The sequence below is a fragment of the Ursus americanus genome, chromosome 5 (genome assembly GCF_024610735.1).
Source record: "Ursus americanus isolate L20-20 chromosome 5, mUrsAme1.1.p, whole genome shotgun sequence".
NCBI classification, from domain to species: Eukaryota; Metazoa; Chordata; class Mammalia; order Carnivora; family Ursidae; genus Ursus; species Ursus americanus.
This window is the reverse complement of record NC_142131.1, coordinates 45,883,391-45,900,508: the sequence shown is the minus strand read 5'-3', so window position 1 is coordinate 45,900,508 and position 17,118 is coordinate 45,883,391. Positions and strand designations below refer to the sequence as shown.

At 37.3% G+C, this 17,118-nt stretch overlaps 1 protein-coding gene across 1 annotated transcript in view; it reads right to left on the bottom strand.

The window, feature by feature from the left end:
- The window catches only part of SLC38A9 (solute carrier family 38 member 9), a 77,520-nt gene extending 66,961 nt beyond the window's left edge, over nucleotides 1-10,559 (bottom strand). The window contains exon 1 of the mRNA XM_045794326.2: nucleotides 10,432-10,559. The gene's annotated coding sequence lies outside the window, so the exon portion shown is untranslated. The remainder of the gene's footprint in view (nucleotides 1-10,431) is intronic.
- Between the last annotated feature and the right edge of the window lie 6,559 nt (nucleotides 10,560-17,118).

The following is a 17,118-nucleotide window of genomic DNA, read 5'->3' as shown; positions in this document are numbered from 1 at the left end:
GTGCCTGGGTAGCTCAGTGGTTAAGTGGCCAACTCTTTTTTTTTTTTTTTTAAGATTTTATTTATTTATTCGACAGAGATAGAGACAGCCAGCGAGAGAGGGAACACAAGCAGGGGGAGTGGGAGAGGAAGAAGCAGGCTCATAGCGGAGGAGCCTGATGTGGGGCTCGATCCCATAACGCCGGGATCATGCCCTGAGCCGAAGGCAGACGCTTAACCGCTGTACCACCCAGGTGCCCCTAAGTGGCCAACTCTTGATTTCAGCCCAGGTCATGATCTTAGGGTCCTAGGATTGAGCCCTGCATCAGGCTCTGCAATCAGCAGGATTCTGCTTGAGGATTCTCTCTCCCTCTCCCTCTACCCCTCCCCTGGCTTGCATGCTCTCTCACTCTCTCTCTAAAATAAATAAATAAATCTTTAAAATTTTTTTTATTTACTATATTAATTACATTAATATCTCACTTTGCATACATGAAGCTCATCCCACCAGCTTAGTTTACAACCTCAAATTTGATTCCCAGTACACATTGCAATAAATGTATTCTGTAAAACAAACAAGCAAAGACAAAGTGGAAATTATCAAAAAGTAACTTAGCATGTTTGACAAGAACCAGAATGAATTTTAACCCCCTCCAATAATGAAACAGCCCAAATTTAAAACTTGATGGATGGGTTTAAAAGTTCAAAACTAATGAACTAGAAGATACATCAGAAGAAACTATCTAGAATGGCAGAGAGAGGGGAAAAAAAAGACAGAAAATGTGGAAGACAAGTTAAGAGAAATGGGAGATAGAAAGAGAAGGTCTAACATGTATGTAATTGGACAACCATAAAGAGAGCAGCTAGCAGAGGTAATATCTGAAGAGACAGTGGCTGAGAATTTTCCATAATTCATAAAAGATAACAATCTATAGATTAAAGAAGTTCAATGAATTCCAATGAGAATTAATAAACAATATTATCATAGAGTGGAAAAAAAGAATTAAAATTCCAGACCAAATGGAAAAAAAGTCAAGTGAAGGTGTTGGAATTAGTGTTCTAAGGTCCTCGTATTATCCAGATCAACATTACACTTTGAATCAATGCATGTTGTCATTTTAAAGGTAATTATTAACATAACAGAAAACAGTATGTAACTTAAAATCTAGTAGAGTAGGAAAAGAGAATGATAAAAAAAAAATTGCAGACCTAAACAAAAGCAAGAAAGGAAAAAAACATAAAAAAGGTAGGACAAATAGAAAGCATAAAATAGATAAGATCCTCCCATTCTTTCTTGAAACCATGCTAATCAGGCTATCTTCCCCATCACTACACAGAAAGTGCTCTTGTTAGATTACCAATGACCTACAACCAATGGTTATTTTTCAGTATTTAACTTACTTGCTCCAACAGAAGTAAGTGCCATGAGGGACACTTTCCTTCTTAATAAACTAGATTTATGAGAGCTCCAGGTTTTTTCTATACCTCACTGGTCTCTCCTCTTTCTTTGTCTCATTTACTGTTTACTTCTTATGTCCCGGAATTCTTAAAATTGCAGTCTCAAGGTTCAGCCTTGGTTCTCTTCTCTATCTATCCTCAATTTGTGGGTAATATTATCCAATCTCATGGTTTTAGTTAACACGACCTGCATTATATAATACAGCAGCCACTAGTCACATGTAGCTGTATATATTAAATAAATTAAATTTTAAAAAATATAGTACCTGAGTCACACTAATCACATTTGAAGTGCTCAATAGCTACATGTGGCGAGTGGTACCATATTGCACAGTGTAGATATAAAACATTTCCATCGTTGTAGGAAGTTCTATTGATCTAGACAACGACAACTTCCATAATAACATTTCTAGCCAAAATTTCTCTCCTGGATTTCACACCTGCATATCCAATTGACTACTTAACATTTTTAAAAAAGATTTTATTAATAAATAAATTAATTAATTAATTTAGAGAGAGCGTGCAAGCAGGGGGAGAGGGAGAGAGAGAGAATCCCAAGTAAACTCCCTGCTGAGCCCAGAGGCCAATGTGGGGCTCAATCTCATGACCCTGAGGTCATGACCTGAGCTGAAATCAAGAGTCTGACACTCAACCAACTAAGCCACCCAGGTGCCCCCATTTTTTTTTATTAATACAATTGACATATAATATTGAATTAATTTTAGATGAACAATATAATGATTTGATATATGTATATATTCTTATGATCTTTATTTTTATATTTATAAAAAATACATTATAAAATTATAAAATACAAAATATTTTATATTTTATACAACTAACATGTCCAAAACTGAACTTTTAATTTTTTTCCCAAAAAAGTACTCTACCTATTTTCCTGATTTCAATTGCTGGCATCTCCATCCTTCTAGCTATTCAGGCCAAAATCCTTAGAAGTATTCATGACTTCTTTTTCTCAGTGTCCATTCAATCCATTAGGAAAATAGTGTTGGCTTTCTCTTCAAGTGTATCCAGGGTCTGGCCACCATCATTTGTTACCAAGACTTCTACAACAGTTTTCTGATGGAGCTCCCTCCTTCTACCATTATGCGCTTACTGTCTACTCTGTACAAATAGCAGATAGAGTGGTAGAGGGGTATAGAGAGGCATTTGATCTCACCCAATTGGTTTTTATCACTGGGAGAAGTGCTACTAGACCCAATGGGTAGAGACTAGGGATGCTGCTAAATATCCTACAATAAACAAGATAGCCTCCTACAACAAAGAATTATTCAGTCCAAAATGTCAATAGTTCTGAGGTTGAGAAACCCTGCTCTACGCAGGTGAAATAAGTGGTTGTGATAGGAAGGGACAGGAGAGGACCTTACAAGGTGATGGCAATGTTGTATTTTTCAACTTGATTCCGGTTATATGGCCATTTGCTTTATAATTATATATGTGTTTTATGTACTTTTCTGAATGGATGTTGTATTTCGCACATAAGCGCGCGCGCGCACACACACACACACACACAAAGCAAGCTCCATAAAGTGAAAAAAGTTTTAACATTTAAAGGCAAGTGCTTTATCTTTATTCCTCAACTCTAAGTTACTATGACTATCCCCATTTTATAAATAAGGATACAAGGCACAGAGAAGTTAACCAAATACAAAGTTAATAAGTGGGATAGTTAGAATTCAAACCCAGGCAGTCTAAGTTCAGAAACTACATTCTTTCCCATTATGCTGTGCTTCTTTCCTGTTCTTTGCTCTTTGTCTCTCTTTTATCTTTCACCTTTTTCTGTTTATTACCAGACTCCTTAACAAGTATAGTTGTATTGGTGCTGCATTTGTTTAACAGAGTCTTATGTCTGCTGTTGCTATTTTTCTAAATATAGCATTTACAACAGAGTAGAAAGAAAACACTTTTTGAGTCAGCAATCTTTACCTGCCACTCACTACCTATGTAATTGAAGATTAACCACTTAACTCCATGAATCTATTTTCCCATCTGTGAAACTGAAACAATAGCATCCACCTCACTGGTGTGGTTGAAAATTAAGTGAAATGATGCATGTTATACTTAGTACTTTGAAATAAAAATAAGTGTTCAAATGCATTATTATTCCTCTCAGAAAACAAATGAAAAAACTTGTGCTTTTGTTTTGTTTTCTCTTTACATATGCAGCTTCCTGAGGTTTTCCTCTTTCCTCTAAGTGAAAAATTCTGCAGTAATGAGGAGGTGAGAGGTAGGCAAAAGTTGTCAAAATGCCACTATTAAGTGACTTAGATGTTGGTAACATATTCTATCCCCAGAATATGTGCATTTTCTTTCCTTTGTCATTACCTTCCATTTCCCTCTTCTGTTTTCCTGCCCAGCATTTAAGCCAAAGCTCTCATTAAGTTATTAGTCTCACTAGAGACAAATAATGTTAAAGAAGTACCTTATGAAATACTGACTTTTCAAAAACAGTGAAATCAAAATACTACCATCTCCAGTCATGAAGGGATTTATTTCTATGTCTTTCTATAAAGAGTACACAAGCAAAAATGATTATCTATTTTAAGATGAGACAACTAAAATACTGAGTAACGGCAAACCCCGAACAATATATTCATTCAACAACTTCTCTCTACAATGTACTAAATACTGAGAAAAAAAATATTTTTTTAACTCATGGTCTCCATCCTCAATAAACTTAAAAAAATATCATTATTTAGGAAGCCTAGAAGTCAGGTAACTTGTTTTAAATCACTTAAATAATAAAACCTAGTAGGATGTTAAATTAATTTTCTACAGATCAGTGTAAAATTTATTTTTCTTATAGTAAAAAGTTTACTTGATTTTAAAACACAGATTCACAAAATGCATTGTACATATTTAGATGTGAAGCATCAGAAATGATCCTGAATATAAAGTGTACATTATTCAAAGGTAATCATTATTAATCTTCCATGAAGATGGAAGTAACTGAGACAAGGTTAAGTAATTTCACAAAAATAGAGTTAGTTGAGAAGCAAAGACACAAACTTGATCTTTCAGTTCCTTCCTCTACATAATAAAACTAATTAATAATTCAGTTGACTTATTTAGTCTTAAATTTTAAAACCAAAAGAGTATTTTTTCAAGATTACATTGAACCATTAATTATAAAACTAGGATTGATAGTCCTATTAAACTTCCTTAATTTAAAACTGTCAATGACTACTTAACTTGCAAAAAAATGTTCCCTGGATATAAAGAGTAAAAATACTCTATATAAAATATCAATGAAAAATACATTTTAAATTAAGGTGGACATAGCATAGGAATTAAAAACTTGGGAAATAAAGATATTGTAGAGAAGTTATGCTGTGTATTGGTTTGACATGATTTCAAATCTACTTATTTACAACCTAAGTGAATTGTTTTAATCCATCTGTTTATGAAAAAGACAAAAAAAAAGTTGTTTTAGAAGTAAAAGTTGTTTAAAAAAAGAATTGTTTTGATACAAGAACAAAGTAAGTTGTGCTAGGATGTTATCATCTCGTCTCTTTTCACTGATAAGAACTTAGGAGTTCAGTTGCTTATCAATAAAAACATGCGAAGAAGCAACTATGGCAAGGGGATATCTGTACTATAAATAGTGAGTTTGTGAGGACTATCAGAGTGTTGGGTATGGGAAAGGTAACTCTACTGATCTAAAATAACTCCCCAAAGACCTGGGGGCAATTAGATTCTGCTGAGGCAAAGGCTACTTTTATCTGCAGTGGCAAAAGCCGTGCAACAGCCCGGAAGATCATCTTGCCCATCAACAAGGGCGACGACCCTCCCTAGCAACATGCTCTAACAACAGGAGACTTTTACTTTTGTACAGGCAGCTGGACATTAGCTCTGGCTGGCTAAGCTGTCTTTCCCAAGTATCAACTCCAAAAAGGTACACCTTAAATAAATTTGGACTTTATTCCTTTGATCTCCCCTTGTCTCGAACAAGAGTGTGATTAATTTATCACTGATTTGGAATATTTCTTTATTGGCTTATCAAGAGGCATTAAACTGTATACTCTGGCTTGTGAAATTCCCACAGTGAACCTATGTTAAATAAACCAATGGCAAATGCAATCTCAGCCTCAGCGTTAAATTGCTTCCTGGAAAAAAAAAAAACCAAGTTATTAGCTTTATAGAATTTTTAAAACATTCTCTCAGTTTCAAAAATTAAATATTTTAGGAATTGAAAAGATGATTTTTAGCCAGTATGCTTTCAAAAAGAATAACATAAGAACTGGGGGAATATTTATTCAAGAAAATCTAAAGCACATAAAAAATTCTCTAAAAACCTATAAATTCATTTGTGTAAACATTTAGAAACATGCCAGGCACTGTTAAATTCTGTATAGAAGTTTGCCATTATTTCTGAACTTAATAAAACTAAACTTAATAAAATTTCTATACTGTGGGAAAAAAATCATCAATAGAACTGCTAAGAAATATCAGAGAAAAATTTAAATATTGATGAGGAAACACAACCTTATTGCTCTTCAATCTCTGAAAACTGATAAAATCATCTTCAGAAAGTATTGCCAGGGTATTCCTTTATTTGAATTATACACAATGGTTAATTGGCCTACACTGGTTCATTAAGTAGAGTGTGGTAGTTGAAAGCTCTTGTCAGACTGTCTGGATTTGAATCCTGGCTATGCTATTTCCTATGTGATTTTGGGCAACTGGTTTAAATTCCCTAAGACTCACTGGTTCAGGGAATAATAAAAGTACTAGTCTTACAGGGTTTGAGATTTAATGAGATAATGTACATAATGTGCCTCACTCACACTGAGTGTTCAACAAACACAGCTATCATTTTATTATGAGTTTGGCTCTTTAAAAGTACTTAGCAAAATTATATCTAGGCTTAACTTAGTGGTGATATATCTATATGCCTTTAGTATAAAGTGACTAAACTCGGTGAGGGAAGAAAGATAAAGAAGTTGAGCTTCACAGAATTTTTAAACTGTCACAGAGAAAAGACCTAAAGAACAGAATTCATTTCTGAAGAAGAAAACTGGGTAGTCACTCTGGAGAAAAACTCAGGGAAAAAGACAAATCAGTAAGTAAGTAGTGGGAATTGGAACCAACATTTATTTACTGAACACCTACTACTGGCCTAAATTTTTACATGTTGTTTAACCGCAACTAATCCTTAGAATTTGGGAAAGAGGTATTACTTTCGAATTACAAAAAAGAAATTGAAACTTATAAGTAACATGTCCTGTATCACTTGGCTAATAAAGCCACAGCTGGGATGGAAACCAAGATACTTAGGTCCCAAACGTTACTTTCAGTATACTGTGATGTCTGCCTAGACTTCTGTTTTTAACCAATACTCTCTACAATATTGGTTCCTATACTAAACTGAGAATGCAGTTGAGTTAGGAAGAGAGAATTCTTTTAACTCCTGGCAATTAATACTTTTGCTAAGATTAAATGTTAGGAAACCCAGAACAAGAAAAATCTAGAAGGATCCTTGGATTTCAGTCAGCCTTACCAAAAAAATGATAATCAAAGTTAGGGAAAACGTGAGGGGTGTTCGGGATTTCACATAAAGGTTCCAGTTTAATCACATATGTGTATTTGTTCTGAGCAAACGTGAAATGTTGTGGCCTTGTCAAATTAGCTCTTTATTCCAAACAAGCAAGAACACTGATACTATCGCAGGGATCTAAATAGCCATAAATGAGTCTGAAATCCATAGTGCCTTCCAGAGACTTAGTAATATTCAAGTAAATACAAAGAATTGTAAGAAAATTGGTAATTTTCAGTTGCCTCAATGAGTCAATTAGCCTGAACTTCAAATACCCCAAAAATGCTATTTCGAAGGAAATGTAATGCCTTTTGGAAGTCTTGATAAGTACAACTACAAGATATTCTCAAGTTTGATGAATTAGATTAAGGGGCAAATTAGAGTTCCATAGCCAATATTACATAGATAAAAATACAAAATAACATCATCAATGATTAACTAAAATGTTAAATCCTCCTATACCATTAATTTGCCATAGACAACACTGATACAGGGAGCTAAACATGCAAGATGACATAAACAGATACATTCACTTCTAATGGCTCACTCAATCCTCTTTGTTTTAAAACAAAATCTCAGAAGCAAGACTATTAATGTCAAAGCTAAGTCATTTAATAATAAGTCCCACTTACTTTAAAATTGGTTTTGGAGTCTCAATATATACAGTCTCAATATATGGAGTTTCAATAGGAAAATAACAGTTTACTAAGCTGCTTGCTGATACCTGCGCTGAAAAATACTTTTCTCCATAAAAAGGACATAGAAAGCAACCAAAGAAAGTCCACTTGATATTATTCTTAAAAGGTATTGACTGTAAGTATCAGTATATTTCAAAGGATGTCAGCTCTTTTCCACACTAGGCTCAGAAGTGGCCTTTCACAATTCTTTGCAAAAGCCAATCTATAGTATCTAGTCGAGATGCTAGCATCCATCTGCAATAGGACACGTCAATTTCTGCCCTAAGAAATGTAGAGCTGACCCTTGAACAAAGCAGAAGTTAGGGGTGCCGACCCCTACCTCCTCAACCCCACTGCTGAAAATGCACATGTAACTTTTGACTCCCCCAAAACTTTTCTAATAGCCTACTTTTGACTGGAAGCCTTACTGATAGCATATACAGTTGATTAACACATATTTTGTATATTGTATGCATTATACACTGTATTCTTTTTTTTAAAAAATATTTTATTTATTCATTTGAGAGAGAGAGAGACAGCCAGCAAGAGAGGGAACACAAGCAGGGGGAGTGGGAGAGGAAGAAGCAGGCTCCTAGTGGAGGAGCCTGATGTGGGGCTCGATCCCAGATTGCTGGGATCACGCCCTGAGCCGAAGGCAGACACTTAATGACTGCGCCACCCAGGTGCCCCTATATACACTGTATTCTTACACTAAAACCTAGAGAAAACAAAATGTTATTAAGAAAAGCATAAGGAAAATACATTTACAGTACTATGCCATAAAAAATTCACCTATAAGTGGACCTGTGCAGTTCAAACTTGTGTTAAGGGTCCATTATATTACAGACCCACCATACAAGTATTTATAAGTTCTTCCTCAGAGACTGAAAATTAGTATTACCTAATACCTCTGCATGTGGTAGAGGTTCAAATACTGTATTACATTCAACTTACCGGAGCAGGGGTTGATAAATTTTTTTCTGTAAAGGGCCAGATAATAAATATTTTCGGCTTTGTGAGCCTTATGATCTCTGCTGCTACTCAACTCTGTCCTTTAGCACATAAGACAATATATAAATGAGTGAGCATGGCTGTGTTCCAATAACACTTTATAAAAAATAAATACATCTGGCAGCAATGGTTGTAGAAAATTTGATCATAGTTTACCCCCCTCTGTACTATGCCAATATAAAAGCCAATGGAACCATACCATAAAAAAGGCAGCTTGGTGAAAGTTATGCTATGTATATGTGTTTTCTTCTGTATAAGTCTGTAACTGCTATAAAGTCTGGTAACAAACTCCCCTCAACCTCTTCCTTATGAATCATTTAATGGCCAGCCAATAAGACCTATAATGCTCCAATTCTGATGAGACTGATGGAATATGCTTCCAAATTGATCAATAAATGTTTCAAAAGGTGTTAATTTGACAGTGCTGGAGGGCAATGTAGTCCACCAGCCAAAACAATGCAATGGGAACACTAAATGCTCTCAAGTTATGTTTAGGCTGTAAGAAAGAAAGAATGCCGATGAAGGATTGAAATTTAAGTTTATAAAATGCAGGCCCAGCAGAAGTTTTTAATCTCTTAATGATTTTTTTTAACTTTTATGCTCATATCTCCTTCTTAAAAATACCATAAATTATTATTTTATTTTGTAATTCAGGTGGGTATTCCCATCCTCCAATGCTGTTTACCCTTTACACTAAATATTTAGGGTTTGTAAAATCACAATTAGCATGCTATTTTTACATGACTGAGATATACAGCATTTAGTATTTAGAGAAGCAATCTAAGGCTAAGTGTTCTCAGAGCTCAAGTGGGCATACATTGGGAAAGGAAAGGTCACATCTTAATTTGCTACAAACCTTTTATATTACTATGAAGTTTGTAGAGATTTTTCTCCAAGACAAGCTTTTTTTTGACCTATTGAGAAGTTTAAAAACTTTCCCTTCAGCAGCTGCCAATTATTTTGTATATGTAAGCATTAAAAAAAAAAAAAAAAGGAGTAGCAGGATGGAGTTTGCTGATCTACTGATCTCAGCAACAGACTACGGAACTGCTTCAGTCATGAAAATTAGGTTTTAGTCAAGTTGGCCATTAACTGGCTGTCTGGTCATGCGCGAGGCAGTTTCTCCAACTTGGTGGACCTTAGTTTCCTCATCAGTAAAATGAGAATGTGCTTGACTAGTATTCTCAAAGGCCTCTTCCAGCGCTAGTATTCTAAGACAGCTAAGATGTAAAGTCACCTATCAAGACACCCGCTCTCACATTTGAGCCGGGGAAAAGTGTGGCGAGGACTTCAGTGTTTTGGCTCTCGACCCATCTGGGGTCCTAGCTCAAGGCACAAAGGTGTTCCCTCCCAGATCTCCTTTCACCAGCTCTTCCCTACTCGGGACAGAGAAGGCTCTCCCATTCTCGCAATAATTCCAATTCTGCTCCTTCTCACCCCGGTGTTTACCTACTGTCACCCTCAGGCTCAAACACGCACCGACTCCCTCCAGCCCCTCGAATTCTCTCAGCTCCGGCGGGAGTTACTAGAGCCCAGAGAGAACGCGCGCCGCACCTCCGTAGTGGCCTCCTCAGTCCCCGGCTTTGGCCTCACCACTCCCCCAAAAGGCAACTGTTCCGACGCGTTTCACTAAAGAACTTCCCCGGTGACAGCCGGCTCCACAGCAAGCTCAGCGGTTCCCGCCGCTTCCCTTTGTCCCCTCCGCTCTGTCCCGAGGGCTGATTTTGCAAGACCAGGGAACAAGCCTTACCTGGGTCGGCCAAGACCTCAGACTCCGGGAAGTCAGCGAGAAGGCGGCGACCCTTTCCCAAATCCTCTCAACTTGCCGCAGCAGCGCTTCTCCTCCCCCGAACAGGAAGAGGCTACAGCCGAAGCCGCGGGGGCCGGCGGGGGATGGAGTTCTGAGCGCGCTAAGCCGGCCGCCGCCGTCAAACCTCCCGCCCCTTGGGACTACAACTCCCAGAGGCCTCTGCGAGAGCAACCTTCCCTCTCGCCGCAGAGCCCGGTCCTCCGGTTTTGGAGGGAGGGGCAGTCCAGGTTCGCAAATCTCACCTCCGCTCCCTGATGTTTCGCCTTGTGTGCGCGATGCTTGCCTGAGGTCCAAAGGCATGTAGGAGAAGAAATGCCATCTCCTGCAGTCCTCGCACCTCCGGAGGTTACGTAGGAAAGTGTTTACGTGACATCTCCATCTAGGGCTCACCTCCCATACCTGTCTTTTCTCAGGCTCTTCTGGCTAGTGTTATGTACTGTCAAGTGCTTGAATCCCTCCGACAAGGGAAACTGGTTTGAAAAATGTTGGGTTGGGGCTCTCACTCTTTTGGCTGGACACTTAATTTTGTTGTTGTGGTGGTGGTTGTTCTGATTTGTTTTCTTTTACTATTTTAATGCGTTGACGGATTCGTCCCTAGGCTAAAAGAGGGGCTTTGGGAGTATTTTATCCCATTCTCCACATCCCTAGTAATTTCCCCAAAATTAAAAAGCCACCCCAAATTAACTTGTAATCTAAGTAAAATTAGTGTGCTTGTTGTAAAAAGCTCAATCAAAGTCCCTTGGAAAGCATACAGCAACACCTAAGCCAGTAGCATTTTTTTTTCTTTTAAGAAAACCACCAGAAGAAAACAACAATTATAGGATAAAGAACACAAATTAACGAATCCAAATTTAATAGTTAATATTAAGTGCCAAACATTTTACATATAAAACCTCTTTAAGTCTCTACCATGATTCCAGAAATGTGTATTATCCCCATTTTACAAATAAGGAAATAGTCCTATAGAATTTAAGTAACTTACCCAAGGCCAAACGACTAGTAAGTGGTAGAAGAGTCAGACTTCTAACTGAGGTCTTATTTCAAAGCCTGAGTTCTCAAACACCACCAAACACTACCTCTATTATTGAGGGCTTGACAACAGGCAGATGATGTAATGAATATTGCCTTTTTGACAGGTAAAAGTTATTTCGCTAATGGTGTCCTTATTCAAAACTTTTTGCAATTACTCTTTGGCCTACCTTTAAATAAGTAGAACGTTCTTTTGGTAACTTCAGTGATAGCAAAATTTTCTTCTTTCTCTGCATTCCAGGTTGAGAAAATAATTTTAGGCAAGACTGAAAAGCACAAAAGTGAGTGGTATGGAGTGACAACAGTGAAAATGGCAAAGTAGGGAATTTCAAAATGTTGCCTCCGTGAAAGCAATGAATAAACTGGCAAAACTGCTGGAATCAACTTTGTTTTTTGAACTCTGGCATCTAATAAAAAGATGTAAAACAACCAGGGAACACTTACGAAAAGAATGCTGAATTCTGGCAAGAGAGCACTGTGATCATCTCCTATACTCCAGGTTGGTAGCAGCCTTAAAGACAGTAGCTTATGTTCCTGGTGTAGGTTGCTGGTACCTGAGGCAACAATGTGGACCTTATACTCAAGGAATTGTAATTATGCGTTTTCACCTATCTGGTGGTTCCCTGAAAGTTTGGCTCAAGGGCTTGCCTTAATTTTGCCTGCCTTGGAATGTCTCCAGGGCTGAGGCAGCTTCCCAGGCCTGTGTGTTTGTAGAAAGCATTTAAAGTTGAATGTATTAGTCATTGAGTTTACTAAGTAGTTAGGTCCAAACAAATTAATATGCACTTATTTCCTAACAACTTAGTAGCCATATAAATATATATTGAATTAAAATTGAAAGAAACATATTTTATTTCATTCTTAAATAGCCACGGTTGTTTACTAATGGGATGTGTACATCTATTGGGCACTGCCTAACTTCTCAAACCTTGAAATCAGGTGGGATACCACTATCCTTGTTTCATGCTTCACATTGGATTTTGCACACTTGTTTGAGACCCTAGCAACCACTGAAAACTCAATTTGGCGGATATGATGTTATCCAAAAAAATTAACTTGATCTAATGTTGGAATTGTGAATTATCTCAATGTGGTAGTTCACATGGTATCTGACAGATGTCACTGTATTTTCCTCAAAAATTTAAAATACCCTGGGGCACCCAGGTGGTGTCTCTTAAGGATCCAACTCTAGGTTTCTGCTCAGGTTCTGATCTCATGGCTCGTGAGATGGAGCCCTGCGCCCAGGCTCCATGCTTAACAGGAGTCTGCTTGGATGGTCTCTCTCTCTGCCCCTTCCCCCTGCTCATGTGCACTCTCTCTCTCTGTCTAAAATAAAGAAATAAATCTTAAAAAAAAAATAATCGTACTCTGGGGGTCCCTGTGAGTTCCCTGTGGTACTTCCACAGTTTGGGAACTGCAGGTCACTAGCCATTATTTCTACAACAAGGATTGTCAAACTTTCTCTTTAAAGGGCCCAGTAGTAAGTATTTTGGGTTTTGTGGCCATATGGTCTCTGTCATCAACTACTCAATTCTGTCTTGATGGCATAAAAGGAGACAACATAGACAATATGTAAACAAGTGGAATGGCTGTATTCTAATTTATTTATAGAAACAGATACTGGGCCGGTTTTTTCCAGTCTTCATGTATCCCGAGGCTCCTTTATTCTGGAATGGCTCCTGAAGACTTTCATTCTCTTTCATGACATTGACATTTTTTGTTTGTTTGTTTTTTAAAGATTTTATTTATTTATCTGAGAGAGAGAGTGAGAGAAAGAAAGCACGAGAGGGGGAAGGTCAGAGGGAGAAGCAGACTGCCTGCTGAGCGGGCGCCTGCCGTGGAACTCAATCCCAGCACTCCGGGATCATGACCTGACTGAAGATAGACGCTTAACAGACTGAGCCACCCAGGCACCCCATGACATTGATGTTTTTGAAGAGTATAGGCCATTTAGTAGAATGTCCCGCAATTTGCATTTACCTAATTTTACCTTGTGATTAGATTCATTATGCATTTTTGGTAGGATTAATACATGAGTATTGTAGAGTCTTTCTCACTGCATCATATCATGAGGCACATGATATTAACTGGTGCTAGAGATTCTAATATTAAGTGCAACATGGGAGAAGGGTTTCCCATACCATCAAGTAATTCTTCGACACCAACTGGGTGTTCTACAATTTACCTGAATTCTGATACTGTCTACCTGGAGATAGTTCCAGATCCACACGTTAAAGTCTCAGTCCTACATGAATTCCAACGCCCCACCCAGTCAGACACCCCTTGAAAGTCCAGATTGTCCCTTGTGCTTCTGACCAACTGGGTGTATAGATCAGAGGTTTCCATGACCCTCTCCTTGGGTTCGATTAATTAAATAGAGTACATTTGCAAACATTTGCCATTTTAATAAGTGAAAAATTATATTTCAGTGTAGTTTTAATTTGCATTGTTCTTGAAAGAAATCAAGCATCTCTCTATTTTTTAAGCCATTTTGTTGTTTTTAGAAGATATTATTTATTTATTTGGCAGAGAGCGAGAGAGCGAGTGCACAAGCAGGGGGAGCAGCAGGCAGAGGGAGAGGGAAAAGCAGACTTCCTGCGGACTAGGGAGCCCCAAATTGGGCAGATGGTTAACTGACTGAGCCACGCAGATGCCCCAGCATCTCTTTGTATTATAGATATTAATTCTTTTTCTGGATTATGTTGGAAATAATTCTTCCTAGTTTGTCATGTGTCTTTTGCCTTTGCTATTTATTTTTTTGTCATGCAAAGTTTTATTTTTAATATTTATGTAGTCACACTATATAAAATTATTACTTCTAGATTTTGAATTGTAGATAGAATGGTTTTCCAAGTATAGAGGAATTCACTAATGTTTTCTTCTAGTATTTGAAAGGGTTTATTGCTTTTACATTTGAATTTCTTATCTTGTTATATGGTGTGAAGAGCAGGTCCAATTTTATCTGTTTCCATGTGGTTGTCCAGTTATGTAGAGAATATTTTTGTAAAGAAGAAGTAGTCAACAGTGTCAGGGATTGATAAAATATCTGTTAGGTTAAGAATTGAAAACTGTCCACTGGTTTCAGATACAAGGAGGTCAGTGTTGCTATTGACCTTGCCAATATCAATGAAGCGATGGGGCAAAAGCCAGATTGCAATGGGTTCAGGAATGAAAGATGGGGAAGTGGAATAAGCAAGTATAGGTAACTCCTTGTGAGTTCGTAAATTAATAAAGTCTTTTAACTAAGCACCATATAACAAATTTACAATTCTAAAACATAGATTTCAGAGTATTTTTCAGTAAAATCCCTTTATTAGTCGTGGACCAAGTAGGAAAATAGACCATTATAAATATGTAAAATAGAGGGAATTTAACCTTTCTGAGAATTAGAACTTGGTACCTGATGTGGATACATGCCACTCTGCAGGTGCACGGCTTGGTAGGTGGTGAGTAGGCTGAGTGCAGCTCCTTCTTGCCTCTTGGCTTGGTGCCTTTGTGCAGGGCCTAACCTTCATAACTCTATCTGGTGGCCCTGGTTGTCCCCATTTTACAGACAGAGTGATTAAATAACTTGCCCAAGTTCATATAGTTAATAAATGGACAACTAGAGATTACCAATACTGACTTCTCAGACAAATGCTAGTAATTTCTTCCTCCCTGTTTGAAATCTCTAACTCTTTAATATTAGTAAGCATAGGTAGAAAGAGGTTTATCCCTGGTCAAGGTTCATTGACAGGACGTGGTCACTACTTCTCTTGAGGTGAAATACTTCCCTCTTTTATACCCAGGAAGATTGACAGTAATGACTTTCACAAATCACAATGCCTTTGCCATTTGGGACCCAGAAGAGTCAGCTTTTTTGGTTAGGTATAGCTAATATCTGCTGGGAATAGAAAGGGCTAGACTCTGGTGTACTGTGCTTTCCTTGTGACTGTTTACCATACTCCATACATAATTCACTGATGAAACACTGTTTTACAGTGAAGGGCCAAGAAGACCCCTTAGTCAGTACTTGACTTGTATCCTTCACTTACTTTTAGGTCTCATTAAATATACTTGTAAAAGTACTTAGGGACTACTGAATGTATTATGTCCTCTAGGAGGTCTGGTTGATTATAATTAGGACCTTTCAGGAACACTATTTAAACAAGACTGATATCTAAACCAGATTCTCAATGTATTCATTCATAATGGGGAGCAAATAAGGCTTATATGTCTTCTCCACTCCACCTCCTTTCTTAGTAACAAAATATTTGGGGGAAGTTGAATTATTAATTAGGAAGTTGCCAAGTGAGCATAGAATCAGAACATGTGCTGATGAAATATCTCTACCTCATAATGGAGAAAACCCGCCTAGTGACCAGTCCCCATATCCAAAGTCTTTTCCATTTGCACCAGTGTTTACCAAATGCTAGTCATTTGAATACCACCTTCATGATTTTTGTCATTCCTGCATACCATTAATATTTACTTTTTCTTTAATTAAATACACTTTTTTTTAACTTAACTATTTAGCTTCATTCTAAGCAATTATATTTCTGAAATCCCAGGTTTGATATGATTGTTAGTTTTCTAAAACATTAAGATAAATATTAAGTATAAACATTCAAATAACTGTTAAAATGAAAATTGTCCATAAATTGCCTGAAATCAGTGGTATGTGTACCACACTTTGGTAAATATTGCCTTAATCATTGGAAAAATAAAGAGTTCGTCTCTCTGAACCCTGCTTGGTACCCTGAAAACCCCTCTTTGGTGACTTTCTTCTTTAGATGTGTTACTAGCACCATAGTATCTTGGAGGTGCTATAAACCTATCCCCTCCTCCATTTTGTGTTGATTTACAGGGCTCCAACCTGTTATTTATTTATTTATTTATTTATTTATTTATTTATTTATTTATAAAAGATTTTGTTTATTTGAGAGAGAGAGAGTGAGAGAGAGAGAGAGAGAGAGAGCACAAGCAGGGGGGAGTGGCAGAGGGAGGGGGAGAAGCAGGCTCAGAGGGAGCAGGGAGCCTGCTACAGGGCTTGATCCCAGGACCCTGGGATCATGACCTGAGCTGAAAATAGACCCTTAACCAACTGAGCCGCCCAGGCATCCGTGTAATATTTATTTAAAAAAAATCTTTTGTGTGGTTATGTGCAGAGTAAGAAATTCTCAGGTATTTTTAGTACCTAGGAATGAATATCTCTTTTCCTCCATTTGAGGTGACTCATTTTTGGCCTACTGGTAGATTAAGAGAAAAATTTAACAGCTTTGACATGATACTAGGCACAGTTTACATCAATTAAAAAATCATTCTTTGAATAATGTGGAGATAATACCAAAAACGTAAAAAGTCTAAAATATCAGTTCTCTTTGGAGAACTTAATGTTTCTTTCTAAAGTGTAAAGTATATTAACTGCAAACCTTGATTCTAAACTGTGAAACGTATTTGAGAAAACCTTATTACATGGGATGTACAGAATTTGGATAAACTGTATGTAAGCTTTCCAGTGAACCTTCTAAGACAGAAATCTTAAGGTTTTATATTCCTTAGGCACTGCCATTCTTTTCCCTAGACTGTTCCTTGAGAAATTGGCTAATTTTGTTTGTA